The sequence below is a fragment of the Ovis canadensis genome, chromosome 26 (assembly GCF_042477335.2).
Source record: "Ovis canadensis isolate MfBH-ARS-UI-01 breed Bighorn chromosome 26, ARS-UI_OviCan_v2, whole genome shotgun sequence".
Classification (NCBI taxonomy): domain Eukaryota; kingdom Metazoa; phylum Chordata; class Mammalia; order Artiodactyla; family Bovidae; genus Ovis; species Ovis canadensis.
Window position 1 is genome coordinate 3,668,942 of NC_091270.1, and position 18,231 is coordinate 3,687,172.

Here is an 18,231-nt window from a genome sequence, read left to right on the forward strand (position 1 = left end):
CCTGTGCAAAGCCTCGTGGGAAAGCCTCGTGGGAAAGACTCGAGGGAAAACCATAGATCCTTTGATCCACGCGGCGGACTGCGTGACACTGCTGCTACCGCTCTGGAGGAAAGCGCAAGTGCATGCCCGCATTCGAGACGAGGACTGACTCCCCTGGGGAGACTCCAGAAGTACCCCAAGATCCATGTCAGCACTGGAGAGGAATCCTCAGGTTCCGGCCCCGACTCCACACAAGGTCTTAGGCCCCAGCATCGACGGGAGAGGAATCCCGAGAGGCCCCCGAGGAACTCGCATTTGGACTGGCCTTTCCTGAGGCCACCGGAGCGGGTCCCTGAGGTCCCCGTCGTACGTCGAGAGCACCTGCCGCAACTCGAGAAAATCCAGGAGGTTTTGCCCTCCAGGCGAGATGAGGCCCATTTCCGCTGAGGCTTCTCGAGGCCAATCACATCTAACCACTGGAACTTCCAAAGGGTCCGTCACACCCTTGCTGCAAATCAAGAAGTTCCCCGACATACCCGTCTGCACTCGAGAGGAAGCACGTGGTGTCCCCCACACATCCAGGGGAGCCCCGTTTCCGCCTCCTAGCTCGAGATGAGGGATCCTTTCCTTGTTTCGTAGGGAAAGAATTCCCGGCGTTCCCGTCGCATCTCAAGAGGAGGCGCTCTACACAGGAAAGGCGAGAGGAACTCCAGGGTCGTGCCACCATTCCAAGAGTCCCCCAGATGTGTCAGTCCATTCCAGGGGAACCTGTTTTCCCTGCACTGCCTTGACGTTCAAGCCGAGGATCAACTCCCACCACGTGTGCACGTGGGACAGCCCTGTGGGAAAGCCTCGTGGGAAAGCCTCGTGGGAAAGACTCGAGGGAAAACCATAGATCCTTTGATCCACGTGGCGGACTGCGTGACACTGCTGCTACCGCTCTGGAGGAAAGTGCAAGTGCATGCCCGCATTCGAGACGAGGACTGACTCCCCTGGGGAGACTCCAGAAGTACCCCAAGATCCATGTCAGCACTGGAGAGGAATCCTCAGGTTCCGGCCCCGACTCCACACAAGGACTGAGGCCCTGGCATCGATGGGAGAGGAATCCCCAGAGGCCCCCGAGGAACTCGCATGGGGACTGGCCTTTCCTGAGGCCACCAGAGCGGGTCCCTGAGGTCCCCGTCGTAAGTCGAGAGCACCTGCCGCAACTCGAGAAAATCCAGGAGGTTTTGCCCTCCAGGCCAGATGAGGCCCATTTCCGCTGAGGCTTCTCGAGGCTAATCACGTCTAACCACTGGAACTTCCAAAGGGTCCTTCACACCCTTGCTGCAATTCAAGAAGTTCCCCGACATACCCGTCTCCACTCGAGTGGAAGCACGTTGGGGTCCCGCACACATCCAGGGGAGCCCCGTTTCTGCCTCCTAGCTCGAGATGAGGGATCCGTTCCCTGTTTCGTAGGGAAAGAATTCCCGGCGTTCCCGTCGCATCTCAAGAGGAGGCGCTCTCCTCAGGAAAGGGGAGAGGAACTCCAGGGTCGTGCCACCATTCCAAGAGACCCCCAGATGTGTCAGTCCATTACAGAGGAACCTGTTTTCCCTGCACTGCCTTGACGTTCAAGCTGAGGATCGACTCCCACCACGTGTGCACGTAGGACAGCCCTGTGCAAAGCCTCGTGGGAAAGCCTCGTGGGAAAGACTCGAGGGAAAACCATAGATCCTTTGATCCACGCGGCGGACTGCGTGACACTGCTGCTACCGCTCTGGAGGAAAGCACAAGTGCATGCCCGCATTCGAGACGAGGACTGACTCCCCTGGGGAGACTCCAGAAGTACCCCAAGATCCATGTCAGCACTGGAGAGGAATCCTCAGGTTCCGGCCCCGACTCCACACAAGGTCTTAGGCCCCGGCATCGACGGGAGAGGAATCCCGAGAGGCCCCCGAGGAACTCGCATGGGGACTGGCCTTTCCTGAGGCCACCAGAGCGGGTCCCTGAGGTCCCCGTCGTAAGTCGAGAGCACCTGCCGCAACTCGAGAAAATCCAGGAGGTTTTGCCCTCCAGGCGAGATGAGGCCCATTTCCGCTGAGGCTTCTCGAGGCCAATCACATCTAACCACTGGAACATCCAACGGGTCCTTCACACCCTTGCTGCAACTCAAGAAGTTCCCCGACATACCCATCTGCACTCGAGAGGAAGCACGTGGTGTCCCGCACACATCCAGGGGAGCCCCGTTTCCGCCTCCTAGCTCGAGATGAGGGATCCTTTCCCTGTTTCGTAGGGAAAGAATTCCCGGCGTTCCCGTCGCATCTCAAGAGGAGCCACTCTCCACAGGAAAGGTGAGAGGAACTCCAGGGTCGTGCCACCATTCCAAGAGTCCCCCAGATGTGTCAGTCCATTCCAGAGGAACCTGTTTTCCCTGCACTGCCTTGACGTTCAAGCCGAGGATCGACTCCCACCACGTGTGCACGTGGGACAGCCCTGTGGGAAAGCCTCGTGGGAAAGCCTCGAGGGAAAGACTCGAGGGAAAACCATAGATCCTTTGATCCACGCGGCGGACTGAGTGACACTGCTGCTACCGCTCTGGAGGAAAGCGCAAGTGCATGCCCGCATTCGAGACGAGGACTGACTCCCCTGGGGAGACTCCAGAAGTACCCCAAGATCCATGTCAGCACTGGAGAGGAATCCTCAGGTTCCGGCCCCGACTCCACACAAGGTCTTAGGCCCCGGCATCGACCGGAGAGGAATCCCGAGAGGCCCCCGAGGAACTCGCATGGGGACTGGCCTTTCCTGAGGCCACCAGAGCGGGTCCCTGAGGTCCCCGTCGTAAGTCGAGAGCACCTGCCGCAACTCGTGAAATTCCAGGAGGTTTTGCCCTCCAGGCGAGATGAGGCCCATTTCCGCTTAGGCTTCTCGAGGCTAATCACGTGTAACCACTGGAACTTCCAAAGGGTCCTTCACACCCTTGCTGCAACTCAAGAAGTTCCCCGACATACCCGTCTGCACTCGAGAGGAAGCACGTGGGGTCCCGCACACATCCAGGGGAGCCCCGTTTCTGCCTCCTAGCTCGAGATGAGGGATCCGTTCCCTGTTTCGTAGGGAAAGAATTCCCAGCGTTCCCGTCGCATCTCAAGAGGAGGCGCTCTCCACAGGAAAGGGGAGAGGAACTCCAGGGTCGTGCCACCATTCCAAGAGACCCCCAGATGTGTCAGTCCATTACAGAGGAACCTGTTTTCCCTGCACTGCCTTGACGTTCAAGCTGAGGATCGACTCCCACCACGTGTGCGCGTAGGACAGCCCTGTGCAAAGCCTCGTGGGAAAGCCTCGTGGGAAAGACTCGAGGGAAAACCATAGATCCTTTGATCCACGCGGCGGACTGCGTGACACTGCTGCTACCGCTCTGGAGGAAAGCGCAAGTGCATGCCCGCATTCGAGACGAGGACTGACTCCCCTGGGGAGACTCCAGAAGTACCCCAAGATCCATGTCAGCACTGGAGAGGAATCCTCAGGTTCCGGCCCCGACTCCACACAAGGTCTTAGGCCCCAGCATCGACGGGAGAGGAATCCCGAGAGGCCCCCGAGGAACTCGCATTTGGACTGGCCTTTCCTGAGGCCACCGGAGCGGGTCCCTGAGGTCCCCGTCGTAAGTCGAGAGCACCTGCCGCAACTCGAGAAAATCCAGGAGGTTTTGCCCTCCAGGCGAGATGAGGCCCATTTCCGCTGAGGCTTCTCGAGGACAATCATATCTAACCACTGGAACTTCCAAAGGGTCCTTCACACCATTGCTGCAACTCAAGAAGTTCCCCGACATACCCGTCTCCACTCGAGAGGAAGCACGTGGGGTCCCGCACACATCCAGGGGAGCCCCGTTTCCGCCTCCTAGCTCGAGATGAGGGATCCTTTCCCTGTTTCGTAGGGAAAGAATTCCCGTCGTTCCCGTCGCATCTCAAGAGGAGGCGCTCTCCACAGGAAAGGCGAGAGGAACTCCAGGGTCATGCCACCATTCCAAGAGTCCCCCAGATGTGTCAGTCCATTCCAGAGGAACCTGTTTTCCCTGCACTGCCTTGACGTTCAAGCCGAGGATCGACTCCCACCACGTGTGCACGTGGGACAGCCCTGTGGGAAAGCCTCGTGGGAAAGCCTCGTGGGAAAGACTCGAGGGAAAACCATAGATCCTTTGATCCACGCGGCGGACTGCGTGACACTGCTGCTACCGCTCTGGAGGAAAGCGCAAGTGCATGCCCGCATTCGAGACGAGGACTGACTCCCCTGGGGAGACTCCAGAAGTACCCCAAGATCCATGTCAGCACTGGAGAGGAATCCTCAGTTTCCGGCCCCGACTCCACACAAGGTCTTAGGCCCCGGCATCGACGGGAGAGTAATCCCGAGAGGCCCCCGAGGAACTCGCATGGGGACTGGCCTTTCCTGAGGCCACCAGAGCGGGTCCCTGAGGTCCCCGTCGTAAGCCGAGAGCACCTGCCGCAAATCGAGAAAATGGAGGAGGTTTTGCCCTCCAGGCGAGATGAGGCCCATTTCCGCTGAGGCTTCTCGAGGCCAATCACATCTAACCACTGGAACTTCCAAAGGGTCCTTCACACCCTTGCTGCAACTCAAGAAGTTCCCCGACATACCCGTCTCCAATCGAGAGGAAGCACGTGGTGTCCCGCACACATCCAGGGGAGCCCCGTTTCCGCCTCCTAGCTCGAGATGAGGGATCCTTTCCCTGTTTCGTAGGGAAAGAATTCCCGGCGTTCCCGTCGCATCTCAAGACGAGGCGCTCTCCACAGGAAAGGCGAGAGGAACTCCAGGGTCGTGACACCATTCCAAGAGTCCCCCAGATGTGTCAGTCCATTCCAGAGGAACCTGTTTTCCCTGCACTGCCTTGACGTTCAAGCCGAGGATCGAGTTCCACCACGTGTGCACGTGGGACAGCCCTGTGGGAAAGCCTCGTGGGAAAGCCTCGTGGGAAAGACTCGAGGGAAAACCATAGATCCTTTGATCCACGCGGCGGACTGCGTGACACTGCTGCTACCGCTCTGGAGGAAAGCGCAAGTGCATGCCCGCATTCGAGACGAGGACTGACTCCCCTGGGGAGACTCCAGAAGTACCCCAAGATCCATGTCAGCACTGGAGAGGAATCCTCAGGTTCCGGCCCCGACTCCACACAAGGTCTTAGGCCCCGGCATCGAAGGGAGAGGAATCCCGAGAGGCCCCCGAGGAACTCGCATGGGGACTGGCCTTTCCTGAGGCCACCAGAGCGGGTCCCTGAGGTCCCCGTCGTAAGTCGAGAGCACCTGCCGCAACTCGAGAAAATCCAGGAGGTTTTGCCCTCCAGGCGAGATGAGGCCCATTTCCGCTGAGGCTTCTCGAGGCCAATCACATCTAACCACTGGAACTTCCAAAGGGTCCTTCACACCCTTGCTGCAACTCAAGAAGTTCCCCGACATACCCGTCTGCACTCGAGAGGAAGCACGTGGTGTCCCGCACACATCCAGGGGAGCCCCGTTTCCGCCTCCTAGCTCGAGATGAGGGATCCTTTCCCTGTTTCGTAGGGAAAGAATTCCCGGCGTTCCCGTCGCATCTCAAGAGGAGCCGCTCTCCACAGGAAAGGTGAGAGGAACTCCAGGGTCGTGCCACCATTCCAAGAGTCCCCCAGATGTGTCACTCCATTCCAGAGGAACCTGTTTTCCCTGCACTGCCTTGACGTTCAATCCGAGGATCGAGTCCCACCACGTGTGCACGTGGGACAGCCCTGTGGGAAAGCCTCGTGGGAAAGCCTCGAGGGAAAGACTCGAGGGAAAACCATAGATCCTTTGATCCACGCGGCGGACTGAGTGACACTGCTGCTACCACTCTGGAGGAAAGCGCAAGTGCATGCCCGCATTCGAGACGAGGACTGACTCCCCTGGGGAGACTCCAGAAGTACCCCAAGATCCATGTCAGCACTGGAGAGGAATCCTCAGGTTCCGGCCCCGACTCCACACAAGGTCTTAGGCCCCGGCATCGACCGGAGAGGAATCCCGAGAGGCCCCCGAGGAACTCGCATGGGGACTGGCCTTTCCTGAGGCCACCAGAGCGGGTCCCTGAGGTCCCCGTCATAAGTCGAGAGCACCTGCCGCAACTCGTGAAATTCCAGGAGGTTTTGCCCTCCAGGCGAGATGAGGCCCATTTCCGCTTAGGCTTCTCGAGGCTAATCACGTCTAACCACTGGAACTTCCAAAGGGTCCTTCACACCCTTGCTGCAACTCAAGAAGTTCCCCGACATACCCGTCTGCACTCGAGAGGAAGCACGTGGTGTCCCCCACACATCCAGGGGAGCCCCGTTTCCGCCTCCTAGCTCGAGATGAGGGATCCTTTCCTTGTTTCGTAGGGAAAGAATTCCCGGCGTTCCCGTCGCATCTCAAGAGGAGGCGCTCTACACAGGAAAGGCGAGAGGAACTCCAGGGTCGTGCCACCATTCCAAGAGTCCCCCAGATGTGTCAGTCCATTCCAGGGGAACCTGTTTTCCCTGCACTGCCTTGACGTTCAAGCCGAGGATCAACTCCCACCACGTGTGCACGTGGGACAGCCCTGTGGGAAAGCCTCGTGGGAAAGCCTCGTGGGAAAGACTCGAGGGAAAACCATAGATCCTTTGATCCACGTGGCGGACTGAGTGACACTGCTGCTACCGCTCTGGAGGAAAGTGCAAGTGCATGCCCGCATTCGAGACGAGGACTGACTCCCCTGGGGAGACTCCAGAAGTACCCCAAGATCCATGTCAGCACTGGAGAGGAATCCTCAGGTTCCGGCCCCGACTCCACACAAGGACTGAGGCCCTGGCATCGATGGGAGAGGAATCCCCAGAGGCCCCCGAGGAACTCGCATGGGGACTGGCCTTTCCTGAGGCCACCAGAGCGGGTCCCTGAGGTCCCCGTCGTAAGTCGAGAGCACCTGCCGCAACTCGAGAAAATCCAGGAGGTTTTGCCCTCCAGGCCAGATGAGGCCCATTTCCGCTGAGGCTTCTCGAGGCTAATCACGTCTAACCACTGGAACTTCCAAAGGGTCCTTCACACCCTTGCTGCAATTCAAGAAGTTCCCCGACATACCCGTCTCCACTCGAGTGGAAGCACGTTGGGGTCCCGCACACATCCAGGGGAGCCCCGTTTCTGCCTCCTAGCTCGAGATGAGGGATCCGTTCCCTGTTTCGTAGGGAAAGAATTCCCGGCGTTCCCGTCGCATCTCAAGAGGAGGCGCTCTCCACAGGAAAGGGGAGAGGAACTCCAGGGTCGTGCCACCATTCCAAGAGACCCCCAGATGTGTCAGTCCATTACAGAGGAACCTGTTTTCCCTGCACTGCCTTGACGTTCAAGCTGAGGATCGACTCCCACCACGTGTGCACGTAGGACAGCCCTGTGCAAAGCCTCGTGGAAAAGCCTCGTGGGAAAGACTCGAGGGAAAACCATAGATCCTTTGATCCACGCGGCGGACTGCGTGACACTGCTGCTACCGCTCTGGAGGAAAGCGCAAGTGCATGCCCGCATTCGAGACGAGGACTGACTCCCCTGGGGAGACTCCAGAAGTACCCCAAGATCCATGTCAGCACTGGAGAGGAATCCTCAGGTTCCGGCCCCGACTCCACACAAGGTCTTAGGCCCCGGCATCGACGGGAGAGGAATCCCGAGAGGCCCCCGAGGAACTCGCATGGGGACTGGCCTTTCCTGAGGCCACCAGAGCGGGTCCCTGAGGTCCCCGTCGTAAGTCGAGAGCACCTGCCGCAACTCGAGAAAATCCAGGAGGTTTGGCCCTCCAGGCCAGATGAGGCCCATTTCCGCTGAGGCTTATCGAGGCCAATCACATCTAACCACTGGAACTTCCAACGGGTCCTTCACACCCTTGCTGCAACTCAAGAAGTTCCCCGACATACCCGTCTGCACTCGAGAGGAAGCACGTGGTGTCCCGCACACATCCAGGGGAGCCCCGTTTCCGCCTCCTAGCTCGAGATGAGGGATCCTTTCCCTGTTTCGTAGGGAAAGAATTCCCGGCGTTCCCGTCGCATCTCAAGAGGAGCCACTCTCCACAGGAAAGGTGAGAGGAACTCCAGGGTCGTGCCACCATTCCAAGAGTCCCCCAGATGTGTCAGTCCATTCCAGAGGAACCTGTTTTCCCTGCACTGCCTTGACGTTCAAGCCGAGGATCGACTCCCACCACGTGTGCACGTGGGACAGCCCTGTGGGAAAGCCTCGTGGGAAAGCCTCGTGGGAAAGACTCGAGGGAAAACCATAGATCCTTTGATCCACGCGGCGGACTGAGTAACACTGCTGCTACCGCTCTGGAGGAAAGCGCAAGTGCATGCCCGCATTCGAGACGAGGACTGACTCCCCTGGGGAGACTCCAGAAGTACCCCAAGATCCATGTCAGCACTGGAGAGGAATCCTCAGGTTCCGGCCCCGACTCCACACAAGGTCTTAGGCCCCGGCATCAACCGGAGAGGAATCCCGAGAGGCCCCCGATGAACTCGCATGGGGACTGGCCTTTCCTGAGGCCACCAGAGCGGGTCCCTGAGGTCCCCGTCGTAAGTCGAGAGCACCTGCCGCAACTCGTGAAATTCCAGGAGGTTTTGCCCTCCAGGCGAGATGAGGCCCATTTCCGCTTAGGCTTCTCGAGGCTAATCACGTCTAACCACTGGAACTACCAAAGGGTCCTTCACACCCTTGCTGCAACTCAAGAAGTTCCCCGACATACCCGTCTGCACTCGAGAGGAAGCACGTGGTGTCCCGCACACATCCAGGGGAGCCCCGTTTCCGCCTCCTAGCTCGAGATGAGGGATCCTTTCCTTGTTTCGTAGGGAAAGAATTCCCGGCGTTCCCGTCGCATCTCAAGAGGAGGCGCTCTACACAGGAAAGGCGAGAGGAACTCCAGGGTCGTGCCACCATTCCAAGAGTCCCCCAGATGTGTCAGTCCATTCCAGGGGAACCTGTTTTCCCTGCACTGCCTTGACGTTCAAGCCGAGGATCAACTCCCACCACGTGTGCACGTGGGACAGCCCTGTGGGAAAGCCTCGTGGGAAAGCCTCGTGGGAAAGACTCGAGGGAAAACCACAGATCCTTTGATCCACGTGGCGGACTGCGTGACACTGCTGCTACCGCTCTGGAGGAAAGTGCAAGTGCATGCCCGCATTCGAGACGAGGACTGACTCCCCTGGGGAGACTCCAGAAGTACCCCAAGATCCATGTCAGCACTGGAGAGGAATCCTCAGGTTCCGGCCCCGACTCCACACAAGGACTGAGGCCCTGGCATCGATGGGAGAGGAATCCCCAGAGGCCCCCGAGGAACTCGCATGGGGACTGGCCTTTCCTGAGGCCACCAGAGCGGGTCCCTGAGGTCCCCGTCGTAAGTCGAGAGCACCTGCCGCAACTCGAGAAAATCCAGGAGGTTTTGCCCTCCAGGCCAGATGAGGCCCATTTCCGCTGAGGCTTCTCGAGGCTAATCACGTCTAACACTGGAACTTCCAAAGGGTCCTTCACACCCTTGCTGCAACTCAAGAAGTTCCCCGACATACCCGTCTCCACTCGAGAGGAAGCACGTGGGGTCCCGCACACATCCAGGGGAGCCCCGTTTCTGCCTCCTAGCTCGAGATGAGGGATCCGTTCCCTGTTTCGTAGGGAAAGAATTCCCGGCGTTCCCGTCGCATCTCAAGAGGAGGCGCTCTCCACAGGAAAGGGGAGAGGAACTCCAGGGTCGTGCCACCATTCCAAGAGACCCCCAGATGTGTCAGTCCATTACAGAGGAACCTGTTTTCCCTGCACTGCCTTGACGTTCAAGCTGAGGATCGACTCCCACCACGTGTGCACGTAGGACAGCCCTGTGCAAAGCCTCGTGGGAAAGCCTCGTGGGAAAGACTCGAGGGAAAACCATAGATCCTTTGATCCACGCGGCGGACTGCGTGACACTGCTGCTACCGCTCTGGAGGATAGCGCAAGTGCATGCCCGCATTCGAGACGAGGACTGACTCCCCTGGGGAGACTCCAGAAGTACCCCAAGATCCATGTCAGCACTGGAGAGGAATCCTCAGGTTCCGGCCCCGACTCCACACAAGGTCTTAGGCCCCAGCATCGACGGGAGAGGAATCCCGAGAGGCCCCCGAGGAACTCGCATTTGGACTGGCCTTTCCTGAGGCCACCAGAGCGGGTCCCTGAGGTCCCCGTCGTAAGTCGAGAGCACCTGCCGCAACTCGAGAAAATCCAGGAGGTTTTGCCCTCCAGGCGAGATGAGGCCCATTTCCGCTGAGGCTTCTCGAGGACAATCACATCTAACCACTGGAACTTCCAAAGGGTCCTTCACACCATTGCTGCAACTCAAGAAGTTCCCCGACATACCCGTCTCCACTCGAGAGGAAGCACGTGGGGTCCCGCACACATCCAGGGGAGCCCCGTTTCCGCCTCCTAGCTCGAGATGAGGGATCCTTTCCCTGTTTCGTAGGGAAAGAATTCCCGGCGTTCCCGTCGCATCTCAAGAGGAGGCGCTCTCCACAGGAAAGGCGAGAGGAACTCCAGGGTCGTGCCACCATTCCAAGAGTCCCCCAGATGTGTCAGTCCATTGCAGAGGAACCTGTTTTCCCTGCACTGCCTTGACGTTCAAGCCGAGGATCGACTCCCACCACGTGTGCACGTGGGACAGCCCTGTGGGAAAGCCTCGTGGGAAAGCCTCGTGGGAAAGACTCGAGGGAAAATCATATATCCTTTGATCCACGCGGCGGAATGCGTGACACTGCTGCTACCCCTCTGGAGGAAAGCGCACGTGCATGCCCGCATTCGAGATGAGGACTGACTCCCCTGGGGAGACTCCAGAAGTACCCCAAGATCCATGTCAGCACTGGAGAGGAATCCTCAGGTTCCGGCCCCGACTCCACACAAGGTCTTAGGCCCCGGCATCGACGGGAGAGGTATCCCGAGAGGCCCCCGAGGAACTCGCATGGGGACTGGCCTTTCCTGAGGCCACCAGAGCGGTTCCCTGAGGTCCCCGTCGTAAGTCGAGAGCACCTGCCGCAACTCGAGAAAATCCAGGAGGTTTTGCCCTCCAGGCGAGATGAGGCCCATTTCCGCTGAGGCTTCTCGAGGCCAATCACATCTAACCACTGGAACTTCGAAAGGGTCCTTCACACCCTTGCTGCAACTAAAGAAGTTCCCCGACATACCCGTCTGCACTCGAGAGGAAGCACGTGGTGTCCCGCATACATCCAGGGGAGGCCCGTTTTTGCCTCCTATCTTGAGATGAGGGATCCTTTCCCTGTTTCGTAGGGAAAGAATTCCCGGCGTTCCCGTCGCATCTCAAGAGGAGGCGCTCTCCACAGGAAAGGCGAGAGGAACTCCAGGGTCATGCCACCATTCCAAGAGTCCCCCAGATGTGTCAGTCCTTTCCAGAGGAACCTGATTTCCCTGAACTGCCTTGACGTTCAAGCCGAGGATCGACTCCCACCACGTGTGCACGTGGGACAGCCCTGTGGGAAAGCCTCGTGGGAAAGCCTCGTGGGAAAGACTCGAGGGAAAACCATAGATCCTTTGATCCACGCGGCGGACTGCATGACACTGCTGCTACCGCTCTGGAGGAAAGCGCAAGTGCCTGCCCGCATTCGAGACGAGGACTGACTCCCCTGGGGAGACTCCAGAAGTACCCCAAGATCCATGTCAACACTGGAGAGGAATCCTCAGGTTCCGACCCCGACTCCACACAAGGTCTTAGGCCCCGGCATCGACGGGAGAGGAATCCCGAGAGGCCCCCGAGGAACTCGCATGGGGACTGGCCTTTCCTGAGGCCACCAGAGCGGGTCCCTGAGGTCCCCGTCGTAAGTCGAGAGCACCTGCCGCAACTCGAGAAAATCCAGGAGGTTTTGCCCTCCAGGCGAGATGAGGCCCATTTCCGCTGAGGCTTCTCGAGGCTAATCACGTCTAACCACTGGAACTTCCAAAGGGTCCTTCACACCCTTGCTACAACTCAAGAAGTTCCCCGACATACCCGTCTCCACTCGAGAGGAAGCACGAGGGTCCCGCACACATCCAGGGGAGCCCCGTTTCCGCCTCCTAGCTCGAGATGAGGGATCCTTTCCTTGTTTCGTAGGGAAAGAATTCCCGGCGTTCCCGTCGCATCTCAAGAGGAGGCGCTCTCCACAGGAAAGGCAAGAGGAACTCCAGGGTCGTGACACCATTCCAAGAGTCCCCCGGATGTGTCAGTCCATTCCAGAGGAACCTGTTATCCCTGCACTGCCTTGACGTTCAAGCCGAGGATCGACTCCCAGCACGTGTGCACGTGGGACAGCCCTGTGGGAAAGCCTCGTGGGAAAGCCTCGTGGGAAAGACTCGAGGGAAAACCATAGATCCTTTGATCCACGCGGCGGAGTGCGTGACACTGCTGCTACCGCTCTGGAGGAAAGCGCAAGTGCATGCCCGCATTCGAGACGAGGACTGACTCCCCTGGGGAGACTCCAGAAGTACCCCAAGATCCATGTCAGCACTGGAGAGGAATCCTCAGGTTCCGGCCCCGACTCCACACAAGGTCTTAGGCCCCGGCATCGACGGGAGAGGAATCCCGAGAGGCCCCCGAGGAACTCGCATGGGGACTGGCCTTTCCTGAGGCCACCAGAGCGGGTCCCTGAGGTCCCCGTCGTAAGTCGAGAGCACCTGCCGCAACTCGAGAAAATCCAGGATGTTTTGCCCTCCAGGCGAGATGAGGCCCATTTCCGCTGAGGCTTCTCGAGGCCAATCACATCTAACCACTGGAACTTCCAAAGGGTCCTTCACACCCTTGCTGCAACTCAAGAAGTTCCCCGACATACCCGTCTCCACTCGAGAGGAAGCACGTGGGGTCCCGCACACATCCAGGGGAGCCCCGTTTCCGCCTCCTAGCTCGAGATGAGGGATCCTTTCCCTGTTTCGTAGGGAAAGTATTCCCGGCGTTCCCGTCGCATCTCAAGAGGAGGCGCTCTCCACAGGAAAGGCGAGAGGAACTCCAGGGTCGTGACACCATTCCAAGAGTCCCCCAGATGTGTCAGTCCATTCCAGAGGAACCTGTTTTCCCTGAACTGCCTTGACGTTCAAGCCGAGGATCGACTCCCACCACGTGTGCACGTGGGACAGCCCTGTGGGAAAGCCTCGTGGGAAAGCCTCGTGGGAAAGACTCGAGGGAAAACCATAGATCCTTTGATGCACGCGGCGGACTGCGTGACACTGCTGCTACCGCTCTGGAGGAAAGCGCAAGTGCATGCCCGCATTCGAGACGAGGACTGACTCCCCTGGGGAGACTCCAGAAGTACCCCAAGATCCATGTCAGCACTGGAGAGGAATCCTCAGGTTCCGGCCCCGACTCCACACAAGGTCTTAGGCCCCGGCATCGACGGGAGAGGAATCCCGAGAGGCCCCCGAGGAACTCGCATGGGGACTGGCCTTTCCTGAGGCCACCAGAGCGGGTCCCTGAGGTCCCCGTCGTAAGTCGAGAGCACCTGCCGCAACTCGAGAAAATCCAGGAGGTTTTGCCCTCCAGGCGAGATGAGGCCCATTTCCGCTGAGGCTTCTCGAGGCCAATCACATCTAACCACTGGAACTTCCAAAGGGTCCTTCACACCCTTGCTGCAACTCAAGAAGTTCCCCGACATACCCGTCTGCACTCGAGAGGAAGCACGTGGTGTCCCGCACACATCCAGGGGAGCCCCGTCCCGCCTCCTATCTCGAGATGAGGGATCCTTTCCCTGTTTCGTAGGGAAAGAATTCCCGGCGTTCCCGTCGCATCTCAAGAGGAGGCGCTCTCCACAGGATAGGCGAGAGGAACTCCAGGGTCATGCCACCATTCCAAGAGTCCCCCAGATGTGTCAGTCCATTCCAGAGGAACCTGTTTTCCCTGCACTGCCTTGACGTTCAAGCCGAGGATCGACTCCCACCACGTGTGCACGTGGGACAGCCCTGTGGGAAAGCCTCGTGGGAAAGCCTCGTGGGAAAGACTCGAGGGAAAACCATAGATCCTTTGATCCACGCGGCGGACTGCGTGACACTGCTGCTACCGCTCTGGAGGAAAGCGCAAGTGCATGCCCGCATTCGAGACGAGGACTGACTCCCCTGGGGAGACTCCAGAAGTACCCCAAGATCCATGTCAGCACTGGAAGGAATCCTCAGGTTCCGGCCCCGACTCCATACCAGGTCTTAGGCCCCGGCATCGACGGGAGAGGAATCCCGAGAGGCCCCCGAGGAACTCGCATGGGGACTGGCCTTTCCTGAGGCCACCAGAGCGGTTCCCTGAGGTCCCCGTCGTAAGTCTAGAGCACCTGCCGCAACTCGAGAAAATCCAGGAGGTTTTGACCTCCAGGCCAGATGAGGCACATTTCCGCTGAGGCTTCTCGAGGCCAATCACATCTAACCACTGGAATTTCCAAAGGGTCCTTCACACCCTTGCTGCAACTCAAGAAGTTCCCCGACATACCCGTCTCCACTCGAGAGGAAGCACGTGGGGTCCCGCACACATCCAGGGGAGCCCCGTTTCCGCCTCCTAGCTCGAGATGAGGGATCCTTTCCCTGTTTCGTAGGGAAAGAATTCCCGGCGTTCCCGTCGCATCTCAAGAGGAGGCGCTCTCCACAGGAAAGGCGAGAGGAACTCCAGGGTCGTGATACCATTCAAAGAGTCCCCCAGATGTGTCAGTCCATTCCAGAGGAACCTGTTTTCCCTGCACTGCCATGACTTTCAAGCCGAGGATCGACTCCCACCACGTGTGCACGTGGGACAGCCCTGTGGGAAAGCCTCGTGGGAAAGCCTCGTGGGAAAGACTCGAGGGAAAAACATAGATCCTTTGATCCACGTGGCGGACTGCGTGACACTGCTGCTACCGCTCTGGAGGAAAGCGCAAGTGCATGCCCGCATTCGAGACGAGGACTGACTCCCCTGGGGAGACTCCAGAAGTACCCCAAGATCCATGTCAGCACTGGAGAGGAATCCTCAGGTTCCGGCCCCGACTCCACACAAGGTCTTAGGCCCCGGCATCGACGGGAGAGGAATCCCGAGAGGCCCCCGAGGAACTCGCATCGGGACTGGCCTTTCCTGAGGCCACCAGAGCGGGTCCCTGAGGTCCCCGTCGTAAGTCGAGAGCACCTGCCGCAACTCGAGAAAATCCAGGAGGTTTTGCCCTCCAGGCGAGATGAGGCCCATTTCCGCTGAGGCTTCTCGAGGCCAATCACATCTAACCACTGGAACTTCCAAAGGGTCCTTCACACCCTTGCTGCAACTCAAGAAGTTCCCCGACATACCCGTCTCCACTCGAGAGGAAGCACGTGGGGTCCCGCACACATCCAGGGGAGCCCCGTTTCCGCCTCCTAGCTCGAGATGAGGGATCCTTTCCCTGTTTCTTAGGGAAAGAATTCCCGGCGTTCCCGTCGCATCTCAAGAGGAGGCGCTCTCCACAGGAAAGGCGAGAGGAACTCCAGGATCGTGCCACCATTCCAAGACTCCCCCAGATGTGTCAGTCCATTCCAGAGGAACCTGTTTTCCCTGCACTGCCTTGACGTTCAAGCCGAGGATCGACTCCCACCACGTGTGCACGTGGGACAGCCCTGTGGGAAAGCCTCGTGGGAAAGCCTCGTGGGAAAGACTCGAGGGAAAACCATAGATCCTTTGATCCACGCGGCGGACTGCGTGCCACTGCTGCTACCGCTCTGGAGGAAAGCGCAAGTGCATGCCCGCATTCGAGACGAGGACTGACTCCCCTGGGGAGACTCCAGAAGTACCCCAAGATCCATGTCAGCACTGGAGAGGAATCCTCAGGTTCCGGCCCTGAATCCACGCAAGGTCTTAGGCCCCGGCATTGACGGGAGAGGAATCCCGGGACGCCCCCGAGGAACTCGCATGGGGACTGGCCTTTCCTGAGTCCACCAGAGCGGGTCCCTGAGGGCCCGTCGTAAGTCGAGAGCACCTGCCGCAACTCGATAAAATCCAGGAGGTTTTGCCCTCCATGCGAGATGAGGCCCATTTCCGCTGAGGCTTCTCGAGGCCAATCACATCTAACCACTGGAACTTCCAAAGCGTCCTTCACACCCTTGCTGCAACTCAAGAAGTTCCCCGACATACCCGTCTCCACTCGAGAGGAAGCACGTGGTGTCCCGCACACATCCAGGGGAGCCCCGTTTCCGCCTCCTAGCTCGAGATGAGGGATCCTTTCCCTGTTTCGTAGGGAAAGAATTCCCGGCGTTCCTGTCGCATCTCAAGAGGAGGCGCTCTCCACAGGAAAGGCGAGAGGAACTCCAGGGTCGTGCCACCATTCCAAGAGTCCCCCAGATGTGTCAGTTCTTTCCAGAGGAACCTGTTTTCCCTGCACTGCCTTGACGTTCAAGCCGAGGATCGACTCCCACCACGTGTGCACGTGGGACAGCCCTGTGGGAAAGCCTCGTGGGAAAGCCTCGTGGGAAAGACTCGAGGGAAAACCATAGATCCTTTGATCCACGCGGCGGACTGCGTGACACTGCTGCTACCGCTCTGGAGGAAAGCGCAAGTGCATGCCCGCATTCGAGACGAGGACTGACTCCCCTGGGGAGACTCCAGAAGTACCCCAAGATCCATGTCAGCACTGGAGAGGAATCCTCAGGTTCCGGCCCCGACTCCACACAAGGACTTAGGCCCCGGCATCGACGGGAGAGGAATCCCGAGAGGCCCCCGAGGAACTCGCATGGGGACTGGCCTTTCCTGAGGCCACCAGAGCGGTTCCCTGAGGTCCCCGTCGTAAGTCGAGAGCACCTGCCGCAACTCGAGAAAATCCAGGAGGTTTTGCCCTCCAGGCGAGATGAGGCCCATTTCCGCTGAGGCTTCTCGAGGCCAATCACATCTAACCACTGGAACTTCCAAAGGGTCCTTCACACCATTGCTGCAACTCAAGAAGTTCCCCGACATACCCGTCTGCACTCGAGAGGAAGCACGTGGGGTCCCGCACACATCCAGGGGAGCCCCGTTTCCGCCTCCTAGCTCGAGATGAGGGATCCTTTCCCTGTTTCGTAGGGAAAGAATTCCCGGCGTTCCCGTCGCATCTCAAGAGGAGGCGCTCTCCTCAGGAAAGGCGAGAGGAACTCCAGGGTCGTGACACCATTCCAAGAGTCCCCCATATGTGTCAGTCCATTCCAGAGGAACCTGTTTTCCCTGCACTGCCTTGTCGTTCAAGCCGAGGATCGACTCCCACCACGTGTGCACGTGGGACAGCCCTGTGGGAAAGCCTCGTGGGAAAGCCTCGTGGGAAAACACGAGGGAAAACCATAGATCCTTTGATCCACGGGGCGGACTGCGTGACAATGCTGCTACCGCTCTGGAGGAAAGCGCAAGTGCATGCCCGCATTCGAGACGAGGACTGACTCCCCTGGGGAGACTCCAGAAGTACCCCAAGATCCATGTCAGCACTGGAGAGGAATCCTCAGGTTCCGGCCCCGACTCCACACAACGTCTTAGGCCCCGGCATGGACGGGAGAGGAATCCCGAGACGCCCCCGAGGAACTCGCATGGGGACTGGCCTTTCCTGAGGCCACCACAGCGGGTCCCTGAGGTCCCCGTCGTAAGTCGAGAGCACCTGCCGCAACTCGAGAAAATCCAGGAGGTTTTGCCCTCCAGGCGAGATGAGGCCCATTTCCGCTGAGGCTTCTCGAGGCCAATCACATCTAACCACTGGAACTTCCAAAGGGTCCTTCACACCCTTGCTGCAACTCAAGAAGTTCCCCGACATACCCGTCTGCACTCGAGAGGAAGCACGTGGTGTCCCGCACACATCCAGGGGAGCCCCGTTTCCGCCTCCTAGCTCGAGATGAGGGATCCTTTCCCTGTTTCGAAGGGAAAGAATTCCCGGCGTTCCCGTCGCATCTCAAGAGGAGGCGCTCTCCACAGGAAAGGCGAGAGGAACTCCAGGGTCGTGCCACCATTTCAAGAGTCCCCCAGATGTGTCAGTTCTTTCCAGAGGAACCTGTATTCCCTGCACTGCCTTGACGTTCAAGCCGAGGATCGACTCCCACCACGTGTGCACGTGGGACAGCCCTGTGGGAAAGCCTCGTGGGAAAGCCTCGTGGGAAAGACTCGAGGGAAAACCATAGATCCTTTGATCCACGCGACGGACTTCGTGACACTGCTGCTACCGCTCTGGAGGAAAGCGCAAGTGCATGCCCGCATTCGAGACGAGCACTGACTCCCCTGGGGAGACTCCAGAAGTACCCCAAGATCCATGTCAGCACTGGAGAGGAATCCTCAGGTTCCGGCCCCGACTCCACACAAGGTCTTAGG